The following is a 24,597-nucleotide window of genomic DNA, read 5'->3' on the forward strand; positions in this document are numbered from 1 at the left end:
GCCCGCGCACCGCGATGAAGAGTGGCCCCCCGCCTGCCACAACTAGACAAAGCCCGCGCACAGAAACGAAGACCCAGCACAGCCATAAATTAATTAATTAATTAATTTTTTTTAAAAAATCATCTTTTCGGCTTTAGTCATGGTACCAGAACAAAAGGTGGTCCAATTTTGTAGGATGCATCCTAAAGGGCTATTTTTAGGAACTGAACTTTCGTTTAATGTTTAATGTCCACCAATTAAAATAGTGTACCTTCTTTAGCACAAATACATACACACACACAAACACACACACACACACACACACAAAGATAAAAGACAAACCAATTCCAAAAGGCTCAAAGCCAAACCAGTTCCAAAAGGCTAACTTTGATACAATAGCATAAAAGCCTATACACAAAGAATTTCATGTCATTTTCCTTCCCTTTTACAAAAACAGTTCCAGTTGATGGTCCCTTCATGGTGGCCAAAATTGTTACCGAACCGAACTCGGGTCTGCTTGCCCAACAAGCAGCATAGCCAACATACTACACCAGGTTGTGGTGAAGGAAAGTACAGGGTTTATTTGCAAGGCACCCAGCAAGGGAGTGGGAGACACGCCTCAGATCCGCTCCATTTGGTCTTTCAGTGAGGGGGTTTTATAAAGGGGAAGAACAAAGAGGCTGGGATTAATCATCTTGGGACATTTCCGTGACATTTTTTAACCTTTCTTTAAATTGAAGTATAGTTAATTTATAATACTGTGTTAGTTTCAGGTATACAGCAAAGTGATTCAGTTATACATATATATGTGTATATATATGTATATATACATATATATTCTTTTTCAGATTCTTTTCCATTATAGGTTATTACAAGATATTGACTATAGCTCTTATATTGTGCTTTCTGTGACATTCAGGTTCCGGGACTCAGGATGTCTCTGGTTTAGGATTCTCTGGCCAGGTGGTCCAGGCCTCAGGGGGTCTGTTAACTTATCTTGCCCTGGAGAAACAACCTGAGTTTATACATTAATGATATCTGTAATAGCAACTTTAGTACATTAACAGTGTTACTCACAACAGCAGCCTTAGCACATTAACAATGTTCTCAACAGCAGCAGTTTTAGTCAACTGACTCTGGTTGACTAGTGTTCAGTTAGCACAGGATTGAAGTCAGAGGGGACAAGAAAGGGAATAAAGTTTTGGATAGACACATTAATCATAAACTCGTAAGGGAACTCAGGTTTTAGAAAGACTCCGTTTCAATAGGATGGGAGGCCGGAAAGACTTCAGGGGCTCTGGCAGAGTGAAGCCACGAGGATCTCCAGGCCACCTCCCTTCCAACCCTCCCCCGCCCCTCCCAACCCAGGAGGGGAGCTCTTCCCAGCGTCTCTGAAAGCGGGTAGGGATCCCAGCGGCTTTAAGAGAGTCCCAGGGGAGAGGCGGGCGGAGGCGCAGCGCTGGGAACAAAGGCCCACAGAGGGGTCCTGGAGAGCGCAGCTCCCCGGGGGCTGGGGCGACGGCGGCCGCTCCCCCTCAGCTCCTCCCTCTCCTTCCCTGCTTCCACGCGGAGGCCCGTCGCGCAGCCCGAGCTGCGCCAACTTCGCCAAAGGTTCCCAAGTTGCCAGGGGCGCAGGGGTGGGAGCTGGGTGGGGTGAGAGAGAAAAGGAGGAGGAGGAGGGCTCCCCGGGCGCCTTGGACGCAGTTCAGGAATCCGCCGCCACTGCCGGCCGCTCGCGGACTCGGGCCGAACGGGGAAGGCGCCAGGCAGGACCGCTTGCTCGCTGCGCAGGACGGCGCCCTCCTGGCGCCGCTTCCCGCCCACCGTGCGAACCGGCGGGGCCGAGCCTCCTTCCCTCCCCGCCGCCGTCCCCGGCCGGAGCCGCTTCTGCCTGGTCCTGCCGAGAGGAGGGCAAAGTTGCGGGCGGATGCTGCCCGCGCCGGACCCCTGCCTCGGAAAGTCGGATCCGCCCCCGCTGGAGGAGGCTCGGTGGCTGGGTAAGTAGGGCACCGGCATCCCGGAACCGCCTCTGGGCCCGGGAGATGGCCCAGCGGTGCGCACCCCACCATCCCCGATCGGGCGCGCGCGCCAAACTTTGGAGGAAGAGGGGGCGAAACCGAAGGTGGGAGAGGGAGTTCTCGGCGCGGGGAAAGCTCCACGCAGGCACCTACACCTCCAGACCCACTGCACCCAGATTCACAACTGCCACATACGCACAACTCATCGCCCATCGAGCCACAGACACACGCACACGCTTCAGACCGAACCGTACAATTCCGGAAGTGCGGGCGTTCGGATCTTTAGACCAAGCATGTCCTCCAGCCTCAAATAAATCTACTGTCTTTGTCTGCTGCCCCTGCAGCCCCACAGAGAGGTGACCCCAAAGCGAGACGGGCAGGAGAGGGGCTGCCTTGTCTTTGAAAAGTCGTGGCCGGGACCTCGAGGCTGAGTAGTGGGGAGGGGAAATCAGACATTTCAGTCGGCTCTCCGGGTTCATCAGGAGCGAGGTTGGCGTGGAAACTCGGTGTCTGGGTGATGTGTCTGGGTGTGCGCAGCCCTTCCGGAGGCGAGGCCGGGAGAAAGGAGGGAGTGACTCATAAACTCAGACCCGGCGTGTTAGGGTCTGTGAGCAGAGTAGAAAAGGCTGGCAGGCGGTGCTGCCCTGGACAGCTGGGTGGTGGCAGTGCAGTGACAGGGCCTGCGAGGGAAGCACAGACCCTTCACCCTAGCGGATGTACTTCCTCAGAGGGACTTCCAGTGGGGGGGGGGGGGTGGGCTGAGGAGATTCCAGCCCTGGGTGTGTATATGTAAAACGTGGTAGGGGATGTTTAACACTCCAAGGTCATGGAGAAAGCAGGGCAGTCCTGAAGCCATATTTATTTTCATTGCACCTGAAGTTGTGCCTGTTTTCGGATGCCCTTGGTGTCCGGGGCTCCAGGATGTTTCAAAGGTTGTCCTGGATCTAGTACAGTGCCTAGCATTGTTGGCACTTGATAAATAGTTGTTTGATGAATAATGACACCAATAATTCATATATGTTAAGGACACTCTATGAGCCAAGCCAGGTGGCCTCGGCTAGGTTGGAATTGGTCTATCTGCAGAGGAGGGGGCCCTGAGTGGTTCCAGGGAGCCCTGCCTGATCTGTTTAGCCCAAGCAGCAGGTTCTATTGTGCCCTGTGGGCTGGCAATGGGGACTTGAGTCTCAACATTGGCCTCTGCTTCCCTAAGAGGGGCAGTAAGAAAGTCTCTATTTTTGCATCTGGCTAAGCTGGGAGTGTCGTGGAGTGTTCTTCCTGGCTCCTACTGGCCTGGAAGGAGATGGGTCTCATGAAGGGTCTAGGAGCTGTGTCCTCCAGCAGTGGCTTGGCTCTGTGGTGGCAGCAGGTAGAGGGGCAATCACAGTCCCTGTACTGACTATTGGGTGGGTTCCTCTGCACCAGCTGGCATGAGCTTCCCAGAGGAGTGGAAACATCTCGTGTTCCTGGAACTGGGATTGCAAGCAATCCTGAGAATGATTCCCTACCTGCATGGAACTGGGAACGTGCCAGGATGTGGTGCAACTTGGCCATGTAATCACAAAGAAATGTGTCATTCCCCCACCCCACCCCCGGCCCTTTGTGACTAGGTTTGGTGTGCACGTGAAGCTTCTAAGTGATCTGAATGCTGAAATTAGCAAAGTATGTAGGCAGCACACAGGATTGTGGCCCCGGATGAGCAAGAGAGTGATCTGGGCTTGGCCACCCCCAATTTCAGGTGGAACACTGCAGCCAATCCCTTCCCAATATCACCTTTCCACCTTATTTATGTCTTCTGTGAATCAAGAGCTCTATGTTATCTCATCAAGACCTTACATCCCTATGAAGTTAGCGTTCTGTCACCATTTTACAGATTAGGAAACTGAGGTTCAGAAAAGTTAAGTAACTTTTTGGCGGTCACACAGCTGGTGAGGGACAAAGCCAGGATTTGAAACTGGACAGTCTGACTCTGGAACCCATGCTGTTTCCACCATGCCCAGCTGTCTCTAAGGCCCCTAACTGGTTCTCCATAGCAACAAGGAAGCAACACTGATGCACTTACTGGGTCCTGGGGCCCCTGACTACAGTCCTCTTTTTACACACACTCTGCCTATCCTGGGTTACACCATGGGTCATGGAAATCAGAGGCTGGGTGGCACCAGGCTGCTAGAGCCTTCCGTGTGGATTTGGAGTCAGGAAACGATGGGGGTTTGGGAGTGACTGCAGGGAGGTGTTGGAGTAATTCCAGTGAGAGCAGATTCACTGCTTATGTGAGAAATGGGCACAAAGCTACCACTCGTGCCCATACAAGTCACAAGTTTGGGTTTGGAAGGAATTGCCAGGTAAACATCCTCAAATGGATTACTATATTCCTTTCCCTTTTCGGCCCTGGCCAGGGGAGACATCTATTACACAGGGAAATCAGCCCTCACCTGAATGTGAAGGGGCATGTCACGGCTGTCCTTCCCACCACCCACCACATGCCCAGGAGGGCTAGACTCCGTGGTGGTGTCTGGTCCTCAGGAGAGATGGATGGGGAGAGCCGGGGCAACCAGGGGCTGTGATAACCACGTGTCTCACCTGGCCCCCAGCTTATGCGTTCTCGCACAGGCCCCACAGAGGGACAGTGGTTATCATTCCCGATTTGCTGGTGAGGAAATGAGGCTCAGCGAGGTGCAGTGGCTGCCCAAGGTCACAAAGCTAAGGAGGAAGGGCAAGCCATGCTGCCTTCAGGACTCCCTGCAGGCACTTGGGGGCAGCTGTGTTTTCTGCCTGGTTGGAATTCTATCTCCCCAGCCCCAAGGCTGAGAGGGGGTTACCCCTGTCGGGGCAGAATCCTCACAGCTCTGCCCACCCGCATCTCTACCCCCAGATCCTCTGATACAGGTGTTCATGGCAATGGGGAAAGCTGGCAACCTTAAACAAGGAGCAGAAGATAAGCACTGCCCAGCTGGCCCCTGGCCCCCTTCCACAGTGAGCCCACCTGGGCGAGTGCCAGAGCGTTCGCAGTGCTGAGCCGCAAAGATGTGGGAGCCCTCTCCCTGCTTCACTGTGGCGTGGACTCGCTGTCCAGGATGGAAGTTGGGAGACTGGGTGTGGGGAGAAGCTGCCCCATCCGAGGGGCGGGGCTATTAATCTTTGCACCCCTGGCTCTGTCCTAGTGCGTGACACACGGAAGTACTTAGGAACGTTGTCAGGTGATGGATGAAGACCAGGGAGGGGCTGTGAGAGCCTCTGCTGGGAAGTGGTAAAGCAGGGAGCCAAGGGACTCTGCAGTGAGGAAACACTCAGAGAGGCCTCTGCCCTTCATGAAGTCACGCAGGAGGAAAGGAAAACAGCTCTCCTTTTCATTCCTTAAACAGAAATACTTGTCCCCTTCGCTTAAACAGGTGGAAGAACACTGCTTGTCCTGCCCTGAGCATGGAGATTCCACGTCTGGGTGTGGGGTGGCCTCTGGCAGGCTGGACAGTTTGTTCTGTGCTTGAAAGTCTCAGCTTTCGTCTTCATCAACCTAAATCGGGCTGGTTCTCCTGCACATCCCCCCCTCTGCAAACTTGGAAGGAGGGGCATGCAGGCCATGGGAGCCCCTGACCACCAGTAACTTCAGGTCTCTGGCGGCCCATCACTCCCTCCCTATGCCTCTACCCTCCCCCCATGCCTCCCCTTACCCCCCTGCCCCACAGAGATGGCTGTGTGCTAAGGGACCGTGGGTTTTTTTAGGCTCTGGGAAATTTATCACTCTGATTCCAGAGGGCTCTCTGAAAAGGATTTGGAGGAAAAGCGTGTAAAATAAATAAGCCAATTTCCAGCTCAGCCTCTCCTGAATGCCACAAGTAAACAGCTAGCCTGGGAAACTCTGTTTTGGCCTCTGTGCTTACACCTGGCTCACTGGCTGCCTTACCAGCTCCCTCCTTCCTGCCTCCTCCCCATCCAGCCCCTCCTCCTTGACTCAGGGAGCCTCAAAAGTCAGGGAACACACCCACCGCCGGCTGTCCGGCTGTCCTTGTGCTTCGGGACACTGGGAAGCTGGCATACTGGTGGCTGGGGACAAGAGGAGCCTGTGGGAGAAGAGACAGCCAGGGGCTGCAGCACAGCCCTGCTGCATCTGAGGAAGTCTCCCTGCCTCGGCCCTGCTCGAGGTGAGTTTGACTTTGTTGATGGAGAATGGTGGGGCTTTTTCCAATTTTGTGGCATCTGAGGAAGCTTTACATCTTAAACATCAGTTTAGAGTGGATGGGCCAAAGCTAATTTTCTCCAAGGTGGGCTCCCATGTGAAGAAACCCTAAAAATCCCATTTACGGTGTAGGGCTTCCCGGACTAACCAGAATGTCAGGGGTCTTTGCTTTTGACCGGAGTCCTATCAGCTTAGGCCCTATCAGTTTAGGGTTCTGGTGGTGTGAGTTCACTGTTTTAAGTTTCTCTGTGGAGTATGAAGTAAACTCGTGATAACTTAATAACTTCATTTTATTCAGTTGACCCACTCTAAAACCCAGCACCCAGTGAGAAGGGGAGAACCAGGGTGCTAGGATGGGGGTATTTGCCTGGTGGGATTGGCAGCTGAGGGTTCCACTCAGTCCCAGGGAGGGGCCGGGGGGCCTTCCCATTGATGTGCCAATGCCAAGCTGGGTCAGCAAACTGAAACCCCTGGGATCTGGGGAACAGGCACCCCCCTGAGGCTCTGGGTCCCGCCTCCACGCAGGAGCCCCTTTGGCCTGTTGCTGTCAGGCTTCCAAGAGAGAATTTGAGGGGTAAGCCCCACGGCTTGCAGTCTTGTTTGGAAAGAGGCGGCACACCCACATACAGATTAGCACACATCCTCATGGGCCAAAGTGTATACATACACACACATACACACAGATACATAAGCACAGGGATGCACTCATCCCAAAAGGCAAATTATGTAATAGTGAAGAGTACATATTCTAAAGCCAGAATGCCCACCGTACTGCTGAGTAACTGTGTGACCTTGGGCAAGTTACTTAACCTCTCTGGGCCTTACTTTCCTAATCAGTAAGAGGGGGATGGTAATGGGTTATAAGTAATGGGGCTATAAGTGAATTTGTATCTGTGAGGAGTTAGAAATGTGCCTGTACATAGCTAGGTGTTCTAACTATTGTTCACCACATATTCTGTGCCCCAGATATTCAGGCCCAAGGGCACAATACTTCCCAGAGAGGTGCTCACAAACTTGTCAGCGAATAGGATCAATCACTTTGCACTTTCTGAGTCCTGATTCTCAGGATGTGTGGCATTCTCTGTACTAGACTCGAATTAGAATTTATTAGAAACATCATTTCGTCTTCCCTTAAGAAGCTCATTATTTTATAAATTTATTTATTTATGGCTGAGTTGGGTCTTTTTTGCGGTGCGCGGGCTTCTTGTTGCAGTGGCTTCTCTTGTTGCGGAGCACGGGCTCTAGGCGTGCGGGCTTCAGTAGTTGTGGCTCGCGGGCTCTAGAGTACAGGCTCAGTAGTTGTGGCGCACGGGCTTAGTTGCTCCGCGGCATGTGGGATCTTCCTGGACCAGGGCTCGAACCCGTGTCCCCTGCATTGGCAGGCAGATTCTTAACCACTGCGCCACCAAGGAAGCTCAGAAGCTCATTATCTTAAAACAATGTGGGCACTAACTCCCCCCAGAGAAGGGTATGATTCCTTTAGCAGCATCAGTTTTCAAACTAGGTTCCATGGAGCCCCAGAGTTCAACGAGGACCCCTCAGAGGTCTGATGGGAGGCGGGATCCAGGCCTCTCCCCCCATTTATCTTTTTTTTTTAAATATTTATTTATTTATTTTATTTTTGGCTGCATCGGGTCTTAGTTGCAGCACGTGGGCTCCTCGTTGCAGCGTGCAGGCTTCTCTCTACTTGTGGCATGTGGGCTCAGTAGTTGCGGCACACGGGCTTAGTTGCCCCACGGCATGTGGGTCTTAGTTCCCCGACCCGGGATTGAACCCGCGTCCCCTGCATTGGAAGGTGGATTCTTAACCACTGGACCATGAGGGAAGTCCCCCATTTATCTTTTCTACATATTGGGTTTCCTAGGAAAGTTCTGGTTCATAAGAAGGCTCCACAGCTTAGACGGTTGAAAGACCCCCTCTACAGTCTGACCCGCTTCCCATCCTGGTGTGTGCCTGTCCGAGCATGCTGTGCGATGCCCGTGCCCATGTGGGCCCGTGCAGCTACCTGAACGTTGGCCCCAGGCCTCTCCCACTCTCTTCCCCACTTCCCTCCTCTCCCCTCCTCTCCAGCTACCATAACCTCCTCTCCAGCTGTCTGCAGGATTCTGGAAAGTGCTAACATGTCTGAGCCAAGATAGGGCTATCTGAGGAAGTATTTTGAAAACAAACTGGGCCACCATCCTGGCTGAGATTGCACTGATTTTCAACAAAGAATTTCGCAACTTCCGAGGTGGGCAGCTGGGGCTGTGGCCCCTGGCTGTCCTCTGGAGGATGCCTGGGGCCTGTCTCTGCAGGGTTAGGATAGACAAGCCTGAAGAGGCCCAAGATTGCAAACCCAGAACCAGGAAGGGGAAGTCATCCTCACAGGATGAAGAACTGGAACCCCCCCCCACCCCATCCCCCCGTGACCTCAGGGGTACAGCACCCTGTCCTCTTCTTGTTCTGAGAGATGCTACTTTCCTTTTAGTTTTCCTCCTCCTTTTCCATCTGGTGCAGGTGCCTCGGGGCTGGGGACACAGGAAATATTAGCACTAACAGCTAGTATGCACAGCCCTGTGCTTAATTAGTGCCTTCTGGGACCGCACTCACCGACTTCTCACAGGATGCTCTCAAGATGGGTACCGTTGTGCTCACTGTTGTACAGACGGGCAGACAGAACCAGACAGATGGGATAAGTTGCTGGCACCCCACTGCTGATGAGTGCAGAGCTGGATCTGAGCCCTGCAGCCTGGCTTCATAGTCAGTGCTCTTGACCCTGGGTGTGCCCGTCTTGCTGGGGCCACAGCCGGAGAGGTGGAATGGCTCACCAGGACAGTCATTTCGTAACTGTGGCCAGGGCATGCTGCTGGGTATCTGACTGGGCAGTGCTGGGGAGGCTGGCCTCAGGGGCGCTGCAAGCTGAAGTCTGAGCCTCGGCCTTCCCCAAGGCTCACTGGGCAGGGCACTGCCCTCGTACAACAGCCTCTTTTGCAAGGCCGGCCATCTGCTGATTGCTGCTTCCCCTTGGCAATGGCAGGTCTCAGAAAGTGACGCCGATGGCAGCAGAAGGGATTTAAATTATTGGCAAGGAAGAACTGGCAGATCGGGGGCCTCTGTCTCCCCGAAGGCCATTCCGGCAAGACAGAAACCTTACCGTGGAGTAAGCGCCCAGCTGCTCGAGATGCCGAATGGCTTCCTTTTTTTTTTTTTTTTTTTTTTTTTTTAAATAAAGTTATTTATTTATTTTTGGCTGCGTTGGGTCTTCGTTGCTGCGCTGGACTTTCTCTAGTTGCCCTGAGCGGGGGCTACTCTTTGTTGTGGTGCCCAGGCTTCTCATTTGCAGTGGCTTCTCTTGTTGCGGAGCAGGGGCTCTAGGCGTGCAAGGCTTCAGTAGTTGCAGCATGTGGGCTCAGGAGTTGTGGCTTGCAGGCTCAGTAGTTGTGGCTTGCAGGCTCAGTAGTTGTGGCACACGGGCTTAGTTGCTCTGCGGCATGTGGGATCTTCCCAGACCAGGGCTCGAACCCATGTCCCCTGCATCAGCAGGCAGATTCTTAACCGCTGCTCCACGAGGGAAGTCCCCAAATGGCTTCCTTGGGCCCTGTGATCTCCCAATGAATAGCATCCCCAGCCTCTTCTTTCACCAGCCCTTGTCACGTACTTGGTGTTCCAGGTTCCAAACTGACCTCTTTCCAGATGCACGTGTCCTGCTCTCTGTAGCCTTTCCAGCTGCCCAGAACACTCTCTCCTTCCTTCTTTTCTCATGGTCAGCTCCCTTCATCCTCAGGCCTCAGCTTGGATGTCTCCTTCTAGAAGCCTCGGTCAGCGGCCCTCCCTATGGCTGCCTGCACGTCCCCGTCCTCACACGTTGCCCTGGCTGCTTTCACGGTCTGCGGTCTCCACCAGGTAGTGAGCTCTGAGAGCAGGACAGAGTCTGCCTTGTTCTCCTTGTGTCTCCAGTGCTTAGCACAGCCCCAGGCATGTGCTGAGTACCCATGCCTGACTGTGGGACCATGAGTGATGGGTGTGAAACCTGGCCGCAGGAGGAAGGAGGCACTGGACGGTGCCCAGGCTCCCAGGATAGGATGCCTAGGGAGTGATCAGTGTCTGGGCAGAGGTGGTGGGAGTCATGGTGTGTGGAAGGGGGCAGCTAATGTGGACCAGAGGCCCTGTGTGGGGCAGGGAGGGAATGGGAGAGTGAGACCCTGGGCAGATGGCCTCTTGCAGTTACTACCCTGTGGGCACTGGGCTGGGATCCCAAGGATGGGCCTGAAACCCTCCAAGAGGCCCCTTTGAATTAGGTGGCCTGGTGGATGGTTGCACTGTGGGCCTCACTACTCAACCCCACCAGCAAGCGGTTCTCAGTCCTGTCCCCTTCCTGGACGGACATTCATTCATCCTCTCCGGGCTTCAAAGCTGACCCCCAAGCAATGGAGGCCCCCCCATGGCTGAGTCCTTTCCCCTGAGCAGAGAGAAGGAAGCCCAGCTGGCAGGCTGCCTCCCAGGGGTGGTTCCAGTTGCAGCCTTTGAGCTGTCCTCACAGAAGTAGTAGGGCCCTGCGTGCTGGGTTCCCATCCACACCACCCAGGTAGCACACATTAGGTGCTCTGGCCAGGGCACCGCCTGTCTGGGTGCCTGCTCATGCCTGAAACCATGCCAGGTTGGCTGGGGGTAGCAGAAGGTGCCTCTAGGCAAGAAGACGAGAGGACACCTAGGCACAAATAACCACCTTTGAGTCCAACTGTGATGAGCCCACAAAGGTGGACATGAGGGAGGACTTGGGAAAGGCTTCATGGAGGAGGTGGGGGTTCCAGTGCAAGAAGGGAGCCTGGGCAAAAGCACAGGCATGGGAAAGTTCAGATTGAATGCAAAGGTTGGTGAGGAGTCCAGTTGGGCTGAACTTCAATTTGTAGGATGCACAAAGAAGAGATAAGGCAGGATGGAGATGTGGTTACATGTGTAAGCTCTAGAGCCAGGCTGCCTGCATGAGGACCCTCAATCCCCACTTATTGGCTGTGTGACCATGGCCAAGTTGCTTAACCTCTCTGTGCCTGTTTTCTCATCTGTAAAATGGAGATACTAATAGTACCCGTCACGCGGGGGTGACAGGAGAATAAAATGTGTTTCTGTACAAGTGTTTAGAGCAGTACCTGGCACACAGCATCAAGAAGAGTGAGCTATTATCCTTTTTTTTTTTTTTTTTAAAGCAGCTAGAAAAGTAAATTGAGCTCAGATCATAGAGGCCTGTGGATGTCATACTTTCTGTTTGCTAAACACCTGCTGTGTGCCAAGTACTTTACAGACCTTCTCACTCAGCCCCATACAACCTAGCAAAATTGTTAGCAAAGTCTCCATTTTATAGATGAGGAAACAGGCTCATAGAGGCAGAGTAGCCTGCCCAAGGTCACTCAGCCAGGTGGAGGCAGAGGTAGTAGTGAAACCCAGGTCTGTCTGGCACTTAGCTCTTTCTTCAGCATGGAGATTAGAGAGACGTGACAGAGGCAGCATGGGGACATCCCCTGGGCTGGAGTCGCAGCCAGGAGCAGAGCATGGATGCTGTAGCCATGGGTCCCTAGGCTGGGAGAGTGGGAGGTGACAGGGGAAGGAGAGATGCAGGCAAGCCTGGAAGGCAAGGAGATGAGGAGGCCCCAAGGCCACAGCACACAGCTCACCATTCAGAGCTCAGGGACAAGCCACTGAGTCATTTTGGGAAAACATGACATCACTGAGTCTTGCTGTCTGCTTCCCACCTGCCAGTCCTCGTGCCCGAAGTCCTGCAAGGGGACCCTCACACCCAGGCAGCGGGGCCAGGTCAGCTCCCCGGCTTCCTGCTCTGAGTTCTCCCCAACCTCTGTAGCCCCATCTTCCCACTGCTCCCCGCCCTGCCTGAGGCCTCCACACCACCCCCACTCGTAAACCCGAATGAGGCAGGAGCTTCTGGAAGTGATGATGAGCGTGAACAGCTTCCAAAAGGGCCTCCATGCCAGGCCTGTGATTGGAATTCTGGGTGGGAAGGGGACAGCTGTGTCGAGTTTTTAGAGCTGCTCTTCCCTTAAGAATGGTGCCCGCGGGACTTCCCTGGTGGCGCAGTGGTTAAGAATCCGCCTGGCAACGCGGGGGACACGGGTTCGGGCGCTGGTCCGGGAGGATCCCACATGCTGCGGAGCGGCTGGGCCCATGCACCTCAACTGCTGAGCCTGCGCTCTGGAGCCCGCGAGCCGCAACTACTGAGCCCGCAAGACGCAGTACTGAAGCCCACACGCCTAGAGTCTGTGCTCCGCAACGGGAGAGGCCACTGCAGTGAGGAGCACGCGCACCGCGGCGGAGGGTGGCCCCCGCTCGCCGCAACTGTAGAGGACCCACGCACGGCACCGAAGACCCAACGCAGCCAAAAATAAGTAAATAAATAAACTTATAAAAAAAAAAAAAATGGTGCCTGCTATTCCACTGGAATCACTTTTTAAAAGTAAAGCCTGGTTGAGCTGTGTGCCCATGCTATGCCAGGTCCCAGCAGCCTCCACCCTCCTAGAAGGTACAGTTGAGTATCTGAGAGCTCTTTATGTACTAGGCATCCTCAGGCTGAGTGATTTATTTGTGTCAATCTGATTGCATGAGGTAGCCCCATTTTATAGATGCCATTGCTGAGGCCCAGAGAGGTTAGGTGACTTGTCCAAGGTCACACAGCCAGAATTCAAACACTTGGCTGTCCAACTCCAGATATGCCTATGCTCTTAGCCACTCCAGCCTCAAATAAAGCCATCGGAGAATCACAGGACGTGGGCTGTACCGAACCTATGTCTGCCAAATGGTGTGGTGCAGACAGGAAGTGCCAGGAGAATTTTCATCTCAAGAGTGTGGGTTACGCCCCAGAGCTTGTTGGAGGTTGTGGAGACATTTAGGAGGTGACAGAGAGCTCCAGCTTCTTTGGCCGAGCAAACCCTGCTGACGTGGCCATTTGGGGTGAGACTCTCCCCTCTGGAAGGAGCACCGGGGCTCAGGGGGTGCCTGTCCTGGTTTTGGTGGGCCAAACCTGGAAAAGGAGTATGAGTCAAGCAAGGGGCCAAGTGCCAGCTTCCTCAGCCCAGTCTGTGGGTGCAGGATGCCAGGCTGCTGCAGCTGCTGCTGCCACTCACAGCTCCCTCCCAGCCCGCAGGAGGGGCTGGTGGCCAGCTCTGTGCTCAGTGGCGCCCTCTCACTCTCACCACGACTTAGCAAGGGAGGCACAGTTATCCCCATTTAACAGGTGAGGACGTTAAGGCTTAGAGAGGTTTTCTGGTGCACCGGAACTCCCTTGGCCGAAAAAGAGAGGAACTGAGACTCTTTAAGTCTTCTTTCTGCCAAGAGACAGACAGGAGGGAGGGGTTAGCCTGCCCTCTGACACTGAGCCACGCAGGCTGGCTGTTCCCAGGCTTGCATTTCTGATTCATCTGCGATCACCAGATCCTGATGTTGCAAGGCGAATAACCTCTGGAGTGAGAAAAGCTCTGATTTCCCTTGAGCTATGAGTCACCATTTCTCTGGGAGCACTTTTGAAGCCATAGAGCGCCTCCCCAGGCTTCGAGGGGCAGGTTCCTTCTCTGCCCAAGTGCCAGCCCCACACTGGCCCTGGCAGTGCCTGTTACGGAAGGGCCAGGAAACAAAGAGCCTCCACGAGAGGCCTGGCCTTGGTGATTACCCAGCATGTGACACCCTGCCTTGCTCTCCACAGACAGGTGCCAGATTCCCAGAGGTCTGTGGGGTCTGCAGCCTTCAGGGATCCCCTGTCCCCTTTAATGCCCAAGGCCCATGTGGTCAGCACAAGTGCACCTGCCCTCTCCAAGGATGTCTGGGAATCCCCCAGGATTCCACAGTGTACAGGGCGGCTCCTCCAGACACTCCTCCCCCCACAGGAGGGAGGGGACCAAAGCCAGTTACTCCCTCCTTGTCAGTCTCAGGCCTGATCACCATAGTAATAATTTCTGGAGCGTTGTCACTTTTCTCACAGAGAAAGTAGACTGTTACGTTCGACTGTAGGGCCAATGCTGCTTCTCACTGCCCCCAGATTTTCCTTCTGCGATAAGATTTTGGCTTTGCCTCTGCTTAAATTCAAAAGCGTGTTCAAATGATTTTTCCAAAATGAGAGTCTCACCTCAAAGGAACTTTGCCTCTACCTCTACAGGTAGAAAACTGATAACCTGCTTTTATTTTATTTTTATTTTTATTAAATTTTATAAAATAAGTAATCCATGCCCATGGTATAAAATTGGAAAGGTACAAAAGGATATGTGGTGAAATCTCTTTCCCACGCCTGACCCAGACACCCAGGTCTTTCCACGAAGGCAACCGGCAATATTAGTTTCTTGTGTGTAAGCTGCTTTTAAATTGTCTATTTTTAAAACAAATCATACTCCACTGGGCTTCCAGTTCCACCACCATTTTTGAGGCACAACTGAAAAACTGCAGCTCAGGAAGTAGTAGGGGCCGCCTGCAGAGTGCAGCTCTGCCCAAGACTGTCCCTTACAAGCGGTGCTGGCTGCCCACGTCCCAGTCCCCACCCCTCACGGGTCACCTTGTGTTCACCCACCCCACATCCCTCATCCCCGCAGCTCCAGGCAGCCAGCCCCTGGCTGTCCCCAGCTTCCGAGAGTGGCTCCTTCAGGCTCCAGGTGAAACCTGTGCTCCCCACTGCCCCTTCTCCATTTTGCCCTCTGGTCTGGCTGGGCAGGGGCCTGCAGCGGGGGCCTGTGGGGTCAGGGCCTGGCGACGGTGATCTGACCAGACTGTGCTGCCTCTTGGCTGGACTGAATGTTCAGAGTCCCCTAGGGGCTCACACAGGTAAGGTCCACCCGTCTCCACTCCTATCCTGAGTGTGACCAGAGGCCTCCCTGCTCCCCTCCCCTCCTCCCCTCCTCTCCCTTCCTCCCTGCTCCTCGCCTCCTTTCTTCTTTCCCAACATATTCATCAGGTGCCGTACAGCAAACATTAACTCTAATATAAAGCGGAAAGTGATAAGAAATGGCACAAGGCAGAGAAGAATGCTGCTAGGAGAGCCCTGTCCTTGAGACTGGCCTTCAGCAGACCCTGCCCTTCACATCCTGGCCTTGTACCTCCTGCTGGGTGACCTTGGGCAAGTCACTTAGCTTCTTTTTTTTTTTTTTTAATAAATTTATTTATTTATTTATTTATTTATTTTTGGCTGTGTTGGGTCTTCGTTGCAGTGTGTGGGCTTCTCATTGCGGTGGCTTCTCTTGTTGCAGAGCACGGGCTCTAGATGCGTGGGCTTCAGTAGTTGCGATGCATGGGCTCAGTAGTTATGGCTCGCGGGCTCCAGATGCGCAGGCTCAGTAGTTGTGGCACACAGGCTTAGTTGCTCCGCGGCATGTGGGATCTTCCCGGACCAGGGCTCGAACCCGTGTCCCCTGCATTGGCAGGCGGATTCTTAACCACTGCGCCACCAGGGAAGTCCCACTTAGCTTCTTTGAACCTCCCTTTCTCATCTGATTAAGGAAGGAGAGGGTGGCAGTAAGGATCCAGAGGGCTGGTGGGAGAACCTGGAGCTGCCAAAGGGCTTTCTAAGAGGGTGACAGATGTGGGGTGGGGGGGGACAGTGCTCTTCTTCTAAGGGAATCACTATGAATGTGGGGGAGGGCTCTGGGGACATGTGGGGTCTGGGCTCAGCCTTAAGGCATGAATGGGGGAGGCGTGGCCCTTTGGGCAGCACTCTCCTGCCTTGGCAAATGCCTTCCCTTTTCTGTATTTCCACACAGCGATGGACCTCCTCGGCTTTATATTTTTTAAGTAGTGGCTTTATTTTATTTTTTAATTTTATTTTTTAAATATTTATTTATTTAGTTAGTTAGTTGTACCGGGTCTTAGTTGCGGCTCATGAGCTCCTTAGTTGCGGCATGCATGTGCGATCTAGTTCCCTGACCAGGGATCAAACCCCAGCCCCCTGCATTGGGAGCGTGGAGTTTAGCCACTGTGCCACCAGGGAAGTCCCTAACTAATGGCTGTATTTTTGTAATAATGATAGATGTTTAACATGCAAAATTCAAGTAAAATGGATGCACACTGAGAAGAAAGCAACAAGTCACCCCTCAACCCTACATCCAGATGTAACCGGTTAGCTATCTGGTCCACATACTTCTCTAGGCATATATATAAAGAAAGGGGGGCAGTGGAGGGACAGAAAGTTTTATAAACATGGGGGAAATGCACAATTTAATTTAGCTTTAGGCCAGTGTTGTAAAGAGGCTGTCTGCCCCCAAAGCGGCCCCTCTCATCTGTTCAATAACCTACATGAGGGCCTGGTGTGGGGCAAGGGAACTTTCATGCCAGGATCTTTTTTTTTTTGTTTTTCATTTTCACCAAGAACTTTATTGAACAACGTATTCACCCTTTTGTTCCACTACCTTCTGCCATTTTTCAGGCAACTTCATAATTCTGTCTTCCCAAAACTTTTTATCTTTTTGAACAAACAACTGTTCCAGGTGCCTTTTACAGTCTTCCAGGGAATTGAAATTTTTTCCATTAAGAGAATTTTGTAAAGACCAAAATAAATGGAAATCCGAAGGTGCAATGTCTGGTGAATATGGTGGATGAATCAGAACTTCCCAGCTAAGCTGTAACAGTTTTTGCCCGGTCATCAGAGAAACATGCGGTCTTGCGTTATCCTGATGGAAGATTATGCATTTTCTGTTGACGAGTTCTGGACAATTTTTGTCAAGTGCCTCTTTCAGTTGTTCTAACTGGGAGCAGTACTTGTTGGAATTAATCGTTGGGTTTTCCGGAAGGAGCTCATAATAGAGGACTCCCTTCCAATCCCACCATATACACAACATCACCTTCTGTGGATGAAGACCGGCCTTTGGTGTGGTTGGTGGTGGTTCATTTCGCTTGCCCCACGATCTCTTCTGTTCCACATTGTTGTACAGTATCCACTTTTCATCGCCCGTCACAATTTGTTTTAAAAACAGCACGTTTTCATTATGTTTCAGTAGAGAATCGCATGCGGAAGTATGGTCAAGAAGGTTTTTTTCGCTTAACTTATGTGGAACCCAAACTTCAAAGCAATTCACATAACCAAGCTGGTGCAAATGATTTTCAAGGCTTGATTTGGATATTTTGAGTATGTCGGCTGTCTCCTGCGTGGTATAACATTGATTGTTCTCAATTATTGTTTCGATTTGATCGCTATCAACTTTAACTGGTCTACCCAACTGTGGAGCATTGTCCAGTGAGAAATCTCCAGCACGAAACTTCAAAAACCACTTTAGACACGTTGCATCAGTCACAGCACCTTCTCCATACACTGCACAAATCTTTTTGTTCATGCCAGGATCTTTAAAACCTCTTTAAATTCAGACAAATTACAAAAAGGGAGCCAGTTGAATCACAGATCTTCCTTGACTTATGATGAGGTTACATCCCGATAAACCCATCATAAATTGAAAATGCATTTAGTACATCTAATCTACCAAACATCATAGCTTAGCCTAGCCTACCTTAAACGTGCTCAGAACACTTACATTAGCCTACAGTTGGGCAAAATCATCTCACACAAAGCCCATTTTATAATAGAGTGTTGAACCTCTCATGTAATTTATTGAATACTGAAAGTTTATAACAGAACGGTTGTGTGGGTGTAGAATGGTTGTAAGTGTATCAGTTGTTTACCCTCATGACCGTGACCGTGTGACTGACTGAAAGCCCCAGCTGATCGTACGGCATATCACTAGCCCCAATTCATGTACGGTTACTACTGAATGTATGTCGCTTTTGCACCATCTTAAAAGTCAACCATCTTAAGTCGGGGACCTTCTGTAGTACATTCTGGCTCTAGAACAGTGGCTTTCAATCTTTTCTACCAAAGCCCCAGACAGAGACACACACACACATCACTGAAACGAAAGTCGTATGAAACCCGTGCGTATCCTTATTACGCATCCTTAATACACTCTGATATTTTCTGTCTATACAATTCTGTTCTTTAAGAAAACAAAAGCTTGTCCAACCTACCAAATTGATTGCACAACTGAAATTTGAAACGTATGGCTCTAGAACAGTGATTTTCAAACTTGAGCGTGCATCAGAATCACTTGCAGCGCTTGTTAAGACAGCTTGCCATGCCCACCCCAAGAGGTTCTGATTGAGGAGGTCTGGGGAGGGGCCTGAGAATGTGCATTCTGTCAAGTTCCCAGGTGCTGCTGGCCCAGGACCCCACTTTGAGATCTCACCCTCCTAGAATATGTTTTAAGACAATGTGCTCCCTTGGCAGAGACTACCAGAAGATTTTCTGTATTCAACAGATAATAATTGCTGATGGCTAGCACAAGAATTGTAGGTCTCTGGCATTTTTGAGAATGCTGATCAGGCACTGTCTTTGGGATCTTCAACACCACCCTCCTGAAATCCAGCTCACTATTAACATCAAGTGCTGAAAAAAGGTCTGCTAGGCAAAAGGACATTTAGGCCCAATCCTGGTTGAATTGCCTGCCTCTTAATACCAAGGCCACAGAACATAAAATGCCCCCAGCCCTTTTGAAAACACTGTTCTATAGGCAATGAAAGGCGCCATTTACCGTGTGGATTTCACCTTTCTGTTTTTTTAAACAGAAGAAGGTAGGTGAAGTGTGACCACCCCATGGAGAAAGCTATCCCCTGGCTCTGGTTGGGGTCTGGTGGGTTTCACTCTCCCTGGATTGCCAGCTTTAATGGGAAACTCTTCCTGGCCTGAGTGCCCGCATCAGCACCGGAGCTTTCCAGCCTGCTAACTTCTGAAACTGGCCTATGTTCCAAGCTGCCTCTGTTCCTCCAACCAGGGGACTCAGCCCCCACTCCTGATCCTTCCCCGTCCCCTTCCCCTTCGTAGCCTTGGGGCCCTGCCCCAGCCCTGCAGTTTTCCAGAAGCCAGCCCTCAGCTGGGAGCAGCTTCGTGAGGGAGAGAAGTGTTAAATGGGCACAGAGCCCTTCTGTTCCATTAACAATGGCCCGTTGATGACTGGATTCTGCCCGGTTGGCCCCCTTGACTGGACTTCGGAGAGGAGGAAAGACTCCAGCCCCCCCAGCAGCTACTTCTGGGTGTGAGGTTGATTCAGAGGCCAAGGCCTCTGTCTGCCCACAGAACCTCATTCTTCAGGCCCTGATGCAGCAGTGAGAGACCCTCTCACCCCTCCCATCCCATCCCAGGGGTAGTTTGGGGCCCCAGGAGTGATTCACTTCAGTCTAATTCAACAAGCATCTATTGACCAGCTCCTGGGCACTGAGGCTGAGTGCTAAGTAGCTGTGGGAATAAGAATAACTGCTGACATGAATTCAGTGCTTATTATAGTCAGCCCCACCCTGGCTACCCAACAGAGTCACTAGGGAGCTTATAAAAATTGCAAAGCATAGACACTTCCCCCACCCCCAGATTTGCAGGAGTGAATCCCGGGCACTATTTTGTAAAAGCTCTCCAAGTGCTTCTCATGCCCAGCTGAGATTAAGCATCACCAGTCTCCTACTGGCTAAACACTGTGCTGAGCATTTAACTTGCAGCATCTGGTTTCATGGGGTACGTGCTTGTGGGAGGCTGAATAATGCCCCCCCTACAAGATCTCCACATATGAATCCCCACATCTGTGGACATGTTACGTCACATGGTAAAAGGGGCTTTGCAGTGTGATTAAGGATTTTGAGATAGGGAGCTTATCCTGGATTATCCAAGTGGGCCCAGTGTAATCATCAGGGTCCTTATAATAGGGAGATTTGACTACAGAAGAGGCGGTCTGAGTAATGCATTAAGAAAGACTCAACCAGCCATTGCTGGCTTTGAAGATGGAGGAAGGGGCCACGAGCCATGGAAAGCAGGAAGCCTCTAGAAGCTGGAAAAGGCAAGGAAGAAGGTTCTCCCAGAGACTCCAGAAGGAATGCAGGCCTGCTGACACGTTGATTTTAGGCCAGTGAAACTGATCTTGGACTTGACATTCAGAACTGGAAGATAATAAATATGTGCTGTTTTAAGCTACAAAGTTTGTGGTAATGTGTTAATGCAGGGCTGTTACTAACCGTATTTTATAGACGAGGCACAGAAATATGAGGCACTCCCTTGGGGTCCCACAGCTAGTGGATGGCAGAGCTGGAACAGGAGGAACTCAGGTGCATCTGACCCCTGAATCTGTGCTCTCTCCACCTTACTGCACTGCCCCTACTTTGCAGCCAAACAGACATGGATTCAAATCCCAGTTCTGCCATGTTCTGCCTTTGTGTCCTTTGCTAGTGATGGGTACATCTGGCCAGGGGGGAGGCTGCATGGGGGAACATGTGATGACCAATTGGAATGCTAGGGTGGGCCAGGTTGTTTCCAGGTGGAGCACCATGTGGAAGAGTTTGGACTTGATTCTGAAGGAATGGAGCCCATGGGGTGCCAGCCTATTCTTCCCTCTGCATTTCATGATGCTGCCTCAGACCTTCAGGCCCACTCAGTCTCTGGGATCTGGCCCTACTGCAGCAACCCAGCTGCCGTGCAGAACTGCAGGGTTGGGGCCAGGAGCAGCATTCTACTCATTGTCACCTGCAGCCAGTGACAACTGCTTGTCTGGGGTGGCGAGTAAGCCCCCATTTCACGGAAGGCCAGCAATGGCCCAGTGCCTCCAAAGCACACCTCTTCGAAGGCTCTCCTGCAGCCTTGCATTTGGGGCCATGCATGTCTTAGAGAAGGAATGTGAGATATAAAGAGGCCCAGAGAGTTGTTCAGAGTCATACAAGTTGGTACAGGTCCTGGCCAAGACTCTGATCTGCCCACTGCTGTACAGCTCCTGCCTTTTGGCTAAATCTGCCCGCTCACCGCTACAGCATAGTGGTTGAGTCCGTGGAGTATGGAGACAGACTTCCTGGGTTCAAATCCCAGCTTATAACTGAGGGCAAGTTGTTTGGCCACCGCTTGCTTTAATAGGGCGTGGTGATTATTATCTATGAAGGTACCGTGGTACATTTCTCACAGGGTTGTTCTGAGGACTAAATATATTTATGTGTGTGAAGTGCTTGGAACAGTCCCTGGTTCATTAGAAGTGTTAACTTCTGTTATGATTCAGCTCCCCTAGGGCAGAGACTCTTTTCCTCCCCCTATTCCCAATGCCTCTTCCCATGCTTTGCCCAGAGCAAATACTCAGCAAATCAATTTACTGGTTGAATGTGAGCTTTTATCAGCCAGAGGCTCACTAGGTACTTTCCCAAATATATTCACTTTTCAAAAATTCCACCTTAGTTATTCAAACCCTTCTCCTCCTCCTTCTTGCCTGGGAGCGGCAGAATTGCCATAAAGCAGCCTGAAGCTTGCTCTGCCCAGTGGTAGGTCCCGTGAGCAGTTCAGAGATAACCAGGCATCCCCAGGTATCACCAACCCTTGAGTGCAAGGTAACTGGCACAGTTAGCATGGCTGCCCAGATCTCAGTTCAAGGCCATGCCTGACCCACCTGCTCAGGCCTCCTTGGGGTCTCTGAGCCCTGCGGCAGCACAGCTTGAGCACCTATTCCCGAGTGGCCTCCTAGCTCCTCTCCTATCTGAAGCTCACACCAGGCCTTCCAGCTAATGAGAGGGTCAGATGTCGTGTCATCCCCTCCAGAGTCCTGTCCCCGTCTTTCTTCTTCCCCTACTGTGAGGATGGGCTTCCTCATCGTTTTACTTCCTCAAAAAGCCCCCAAGCTTGTCCTTGCACATGAATAGACTCCAGGAGGGTGGTCAGTCCATGGTGTTCCAAAAAAGCCAAACTCGGAATTCCAGATTGGACTCAACTCCTTCACTCCTGCCCCAGGAAGGCCATTTCTGCTCCATCTTATCACCCACCTCTAGCTCCATTTTCCAAAGACCTCTTTAAAACCTGCCTACTGTTGTGGCGGCTGGTTTTCTTTTCTTTTTGTCTATTTAATTACACTTTTTTTGGTTTTGAGATAATTACAGATACATGTGCAGTTTTAAGAAATAACACAGAGAGATCCCTTGAACCCGTTACACGGTTTCCCCCAGTGGTGCAAAACTCTAGTGCAATATCACAACCAGGATACTGATGCTGATATAGGCAAGATTCAGAACATTTCCATCACCACAAGGACCCCTCATGTTGCTGTATTATAGTTATGCCCACTTCCCTTCTGCCCTCACCATTTTTTCACTCCTGGCAATACTAATCTGTTCTGCTATCTTAAAATTTTGTCATTTCAAGAATGTTATATAAATGGAATCATGCAGTATGTCACCTTTTGAAATTGGCTTTGTTCACTCAATACCTCCCAAATTCATTCAAGTTGTTGTATCTGTAGTGCATGCCTTTTTATTGCTGAGCAGTATGCCACGGTATAAGGGAGCTGGTTTTAAATGGACCACTCAAACATAGGCCTAAAAGCTTCCCAAGCACCGTATCCCAAGTAAAACAAGAATACTGGCATGTTCACCCGGCATCCACCCCTGGTCAACAAGAGATCAGCAACCCTCCTGTCAGTATGGCCTTGCTGCTGAGCTAGGGTGCACACCGGCAGCAGCTCTGCTGTCTGAGATGCCCGGAGGTGGCGCTCTCTAAGGAAGCTGGGTGCTCTCTAAGGCATGGCTCTCAATCTTCGATCACCTGGGGAGCTTTAAACAATTGATGCCCAAGCCATACCCAGACCAATTCAATCATAATCTCTGGGTGTGGGACCCGGGCCTCAGCAATTTCTGAAACTCCAGATAATTCTCACATGCTGTCAGGGTCGAAAAGCAGTGCTCAAGCAGATTCAGCAAATGCACAACAGCATGCTACCCCTCTAGCCGCAGCAGACATCACCAAGCAGTCACCACACTCTTTTCCTGCGGAGATCGACCCTTTCAAACACGCTTCAGGCAGCCGCTTCCAATTGACCGACCTTGGCCCAGGAATTGAAATTGACTTGCCCTCCCAGCTGAGAAGGCTGAAACTGGCAACTGCCATATCCAGGTGTGTCTAGGCCTGGGGCCTGATGCATTAGGTGAGCGGCCCTCCAAATCATGCCAGAAAGGAGGGTCCTTGGCCCGTAGTAATAGCAGCAGCAAAGCCACAGCAGGCAAGGATTTTCTGGGCTGGTTCCATGGGAAAAGGCGAAGTGAATCAGCCAGTGTCCTTCCCCTGCGGCAGCCTGCAGCCCAGCTGGGAGAGAGATGTTCATGCAGAGTGTAAACCAACAGTGCCATCAGCATAGACAGGATCTGGCTCACACTGGTCCAGACCTGTAATAATGACCAGCCTGTGTCCAGTCCTCCTTATTTTCAGAGCCTCACACAAGCTTACCTGATGCTCACAACAACCCTGTGGGGCTGACCCAGGCTCAGAGCAGTTCAATACCTTGCTTAAAATCACCAGAGAGGGCTTCCCTGGTGGCACAGTGGTTGAGGGTCTGCCTGCCAATGCAGGGGACATGGGTTCGAGCCCTGGTCCGCGAAGATCCCACATGCCGCGGAGCAACTAAGCCCGTGCACTACAACCAACTACTGAGCCTGCGCTCTAGAGCCCGTGAGCCACAACTACTGAGCCCACGTGCCACAACTACTGAAGCCTGGGCTCCGCAACGAAGAGCAGTCCCCGCTCACAACTAGAGAAAGCCCACGCGCAGCAACGAAGACCCAACGCAGCTATAAATTAATTAATTAATTAATTAATTAATTTTTAAAGTCACTAGAGAATAAATGGGAGAGCTGGCACCCAAACCAAGTCTGATTGCAAGTCCCCCCTGTCTAGTCCTCAGAGCAGTTAGACATTGACAGCCTGGACCTCTCTCCCCACCTTCAGACTCTGTCTCTCCTCTCCAAGGGCTGGGTATAGATGAACTCCTTCGTGGCCATTGATCAGCCCAGACAATAGCAGTAGTCAGTGTGGGCTAAGACCCAGGCTGCTCCCCTCTCTCCTACCGCTACCTCCCCTACAGATCTGGCGCCTGGATGGTGGGCAGAACTCCCTGGTGAAGAAGAGAAGAGTCACAAGGAATAAAGCTCCTGCCTACTGTTAACAGGAAGGATTAAATGGGGGCTTGAGGAAACTGTGGGACTGCAGACCACCCTGGACGATCCAAATTCTGTATCCTCTGCATTGAAGACAGTAGGATTGGAAAAAAACCAGGGAGCAAAAGAAATTCTCCTCTCCATCTGTCCCTTACATGGACATTCTCCGCTGCAGAAAGTCTCCTTAGGAATGTCAGTCAGTAGGAGAAAGCAGGAAGGGGATCCTGGGCTTATGCATTGAGAGTTTTTCTCTTCCCAGTTATCTCAGAAATCCTGTCGTGGTGGCTCAGCACCACAAAGGCTAATTTTGTACTTGCATCACATCTGATGCAGGTGGGGTGACTCTCCAAGCAGCGGCTCAGTATCTGGGCTGCTTCCACCTTGTATTAAGCTAGTTGGAACATTTGGCCTCCAGTCTTGCCACAGCAAGAGAAGAGAGGACCTGGGGAATGTGTGGGATCATTTTAAGGACCAGGACTTGAAGTGGCTTAT

At 51.6% G+C, this 24,597-nt stretch overlaps 1 protein-coding gene across 1 annotated transcript in view; it reads left to right on the forward strand.

Annotated features, from left to right (window-relative positions):
* The first annotated feature begins 1,325 nt into the window (after positions 1 to 1,325).
* Positions 1,326 to 24,597, forward strand: part of CHST3 (carbohydrate sulfotransferase 3) — a 41,144-nt gene continuing 17,872 nt past the window's right edge. Inside the window, exon 1 of the mRNA XM_068547765.1 lies at positions 1,326 to 1,976. The gene's annotated coding sequence lies outside the window, so the exon portion shown is untranslated. The remainder of the gene's footprint in view (positions 1,977 to 24,597) is intronic.

This window comes from Eschrichtius robustus, chromosome 7, assembly GCF_028021215.1.
Source record: "Eschrichtius robustus isolate mEscRob2 chromosome 7, mEscRob2.pri, whole genome shotgun sequence".
NCBI classification, from domain to species: domain Eukaryota; kingdom Metazoa; phylum Chordata; class Mammalia; order Artiodactyla; family Eschrichtiidae; genus Eschrichtius; species Eschrichtius robustus.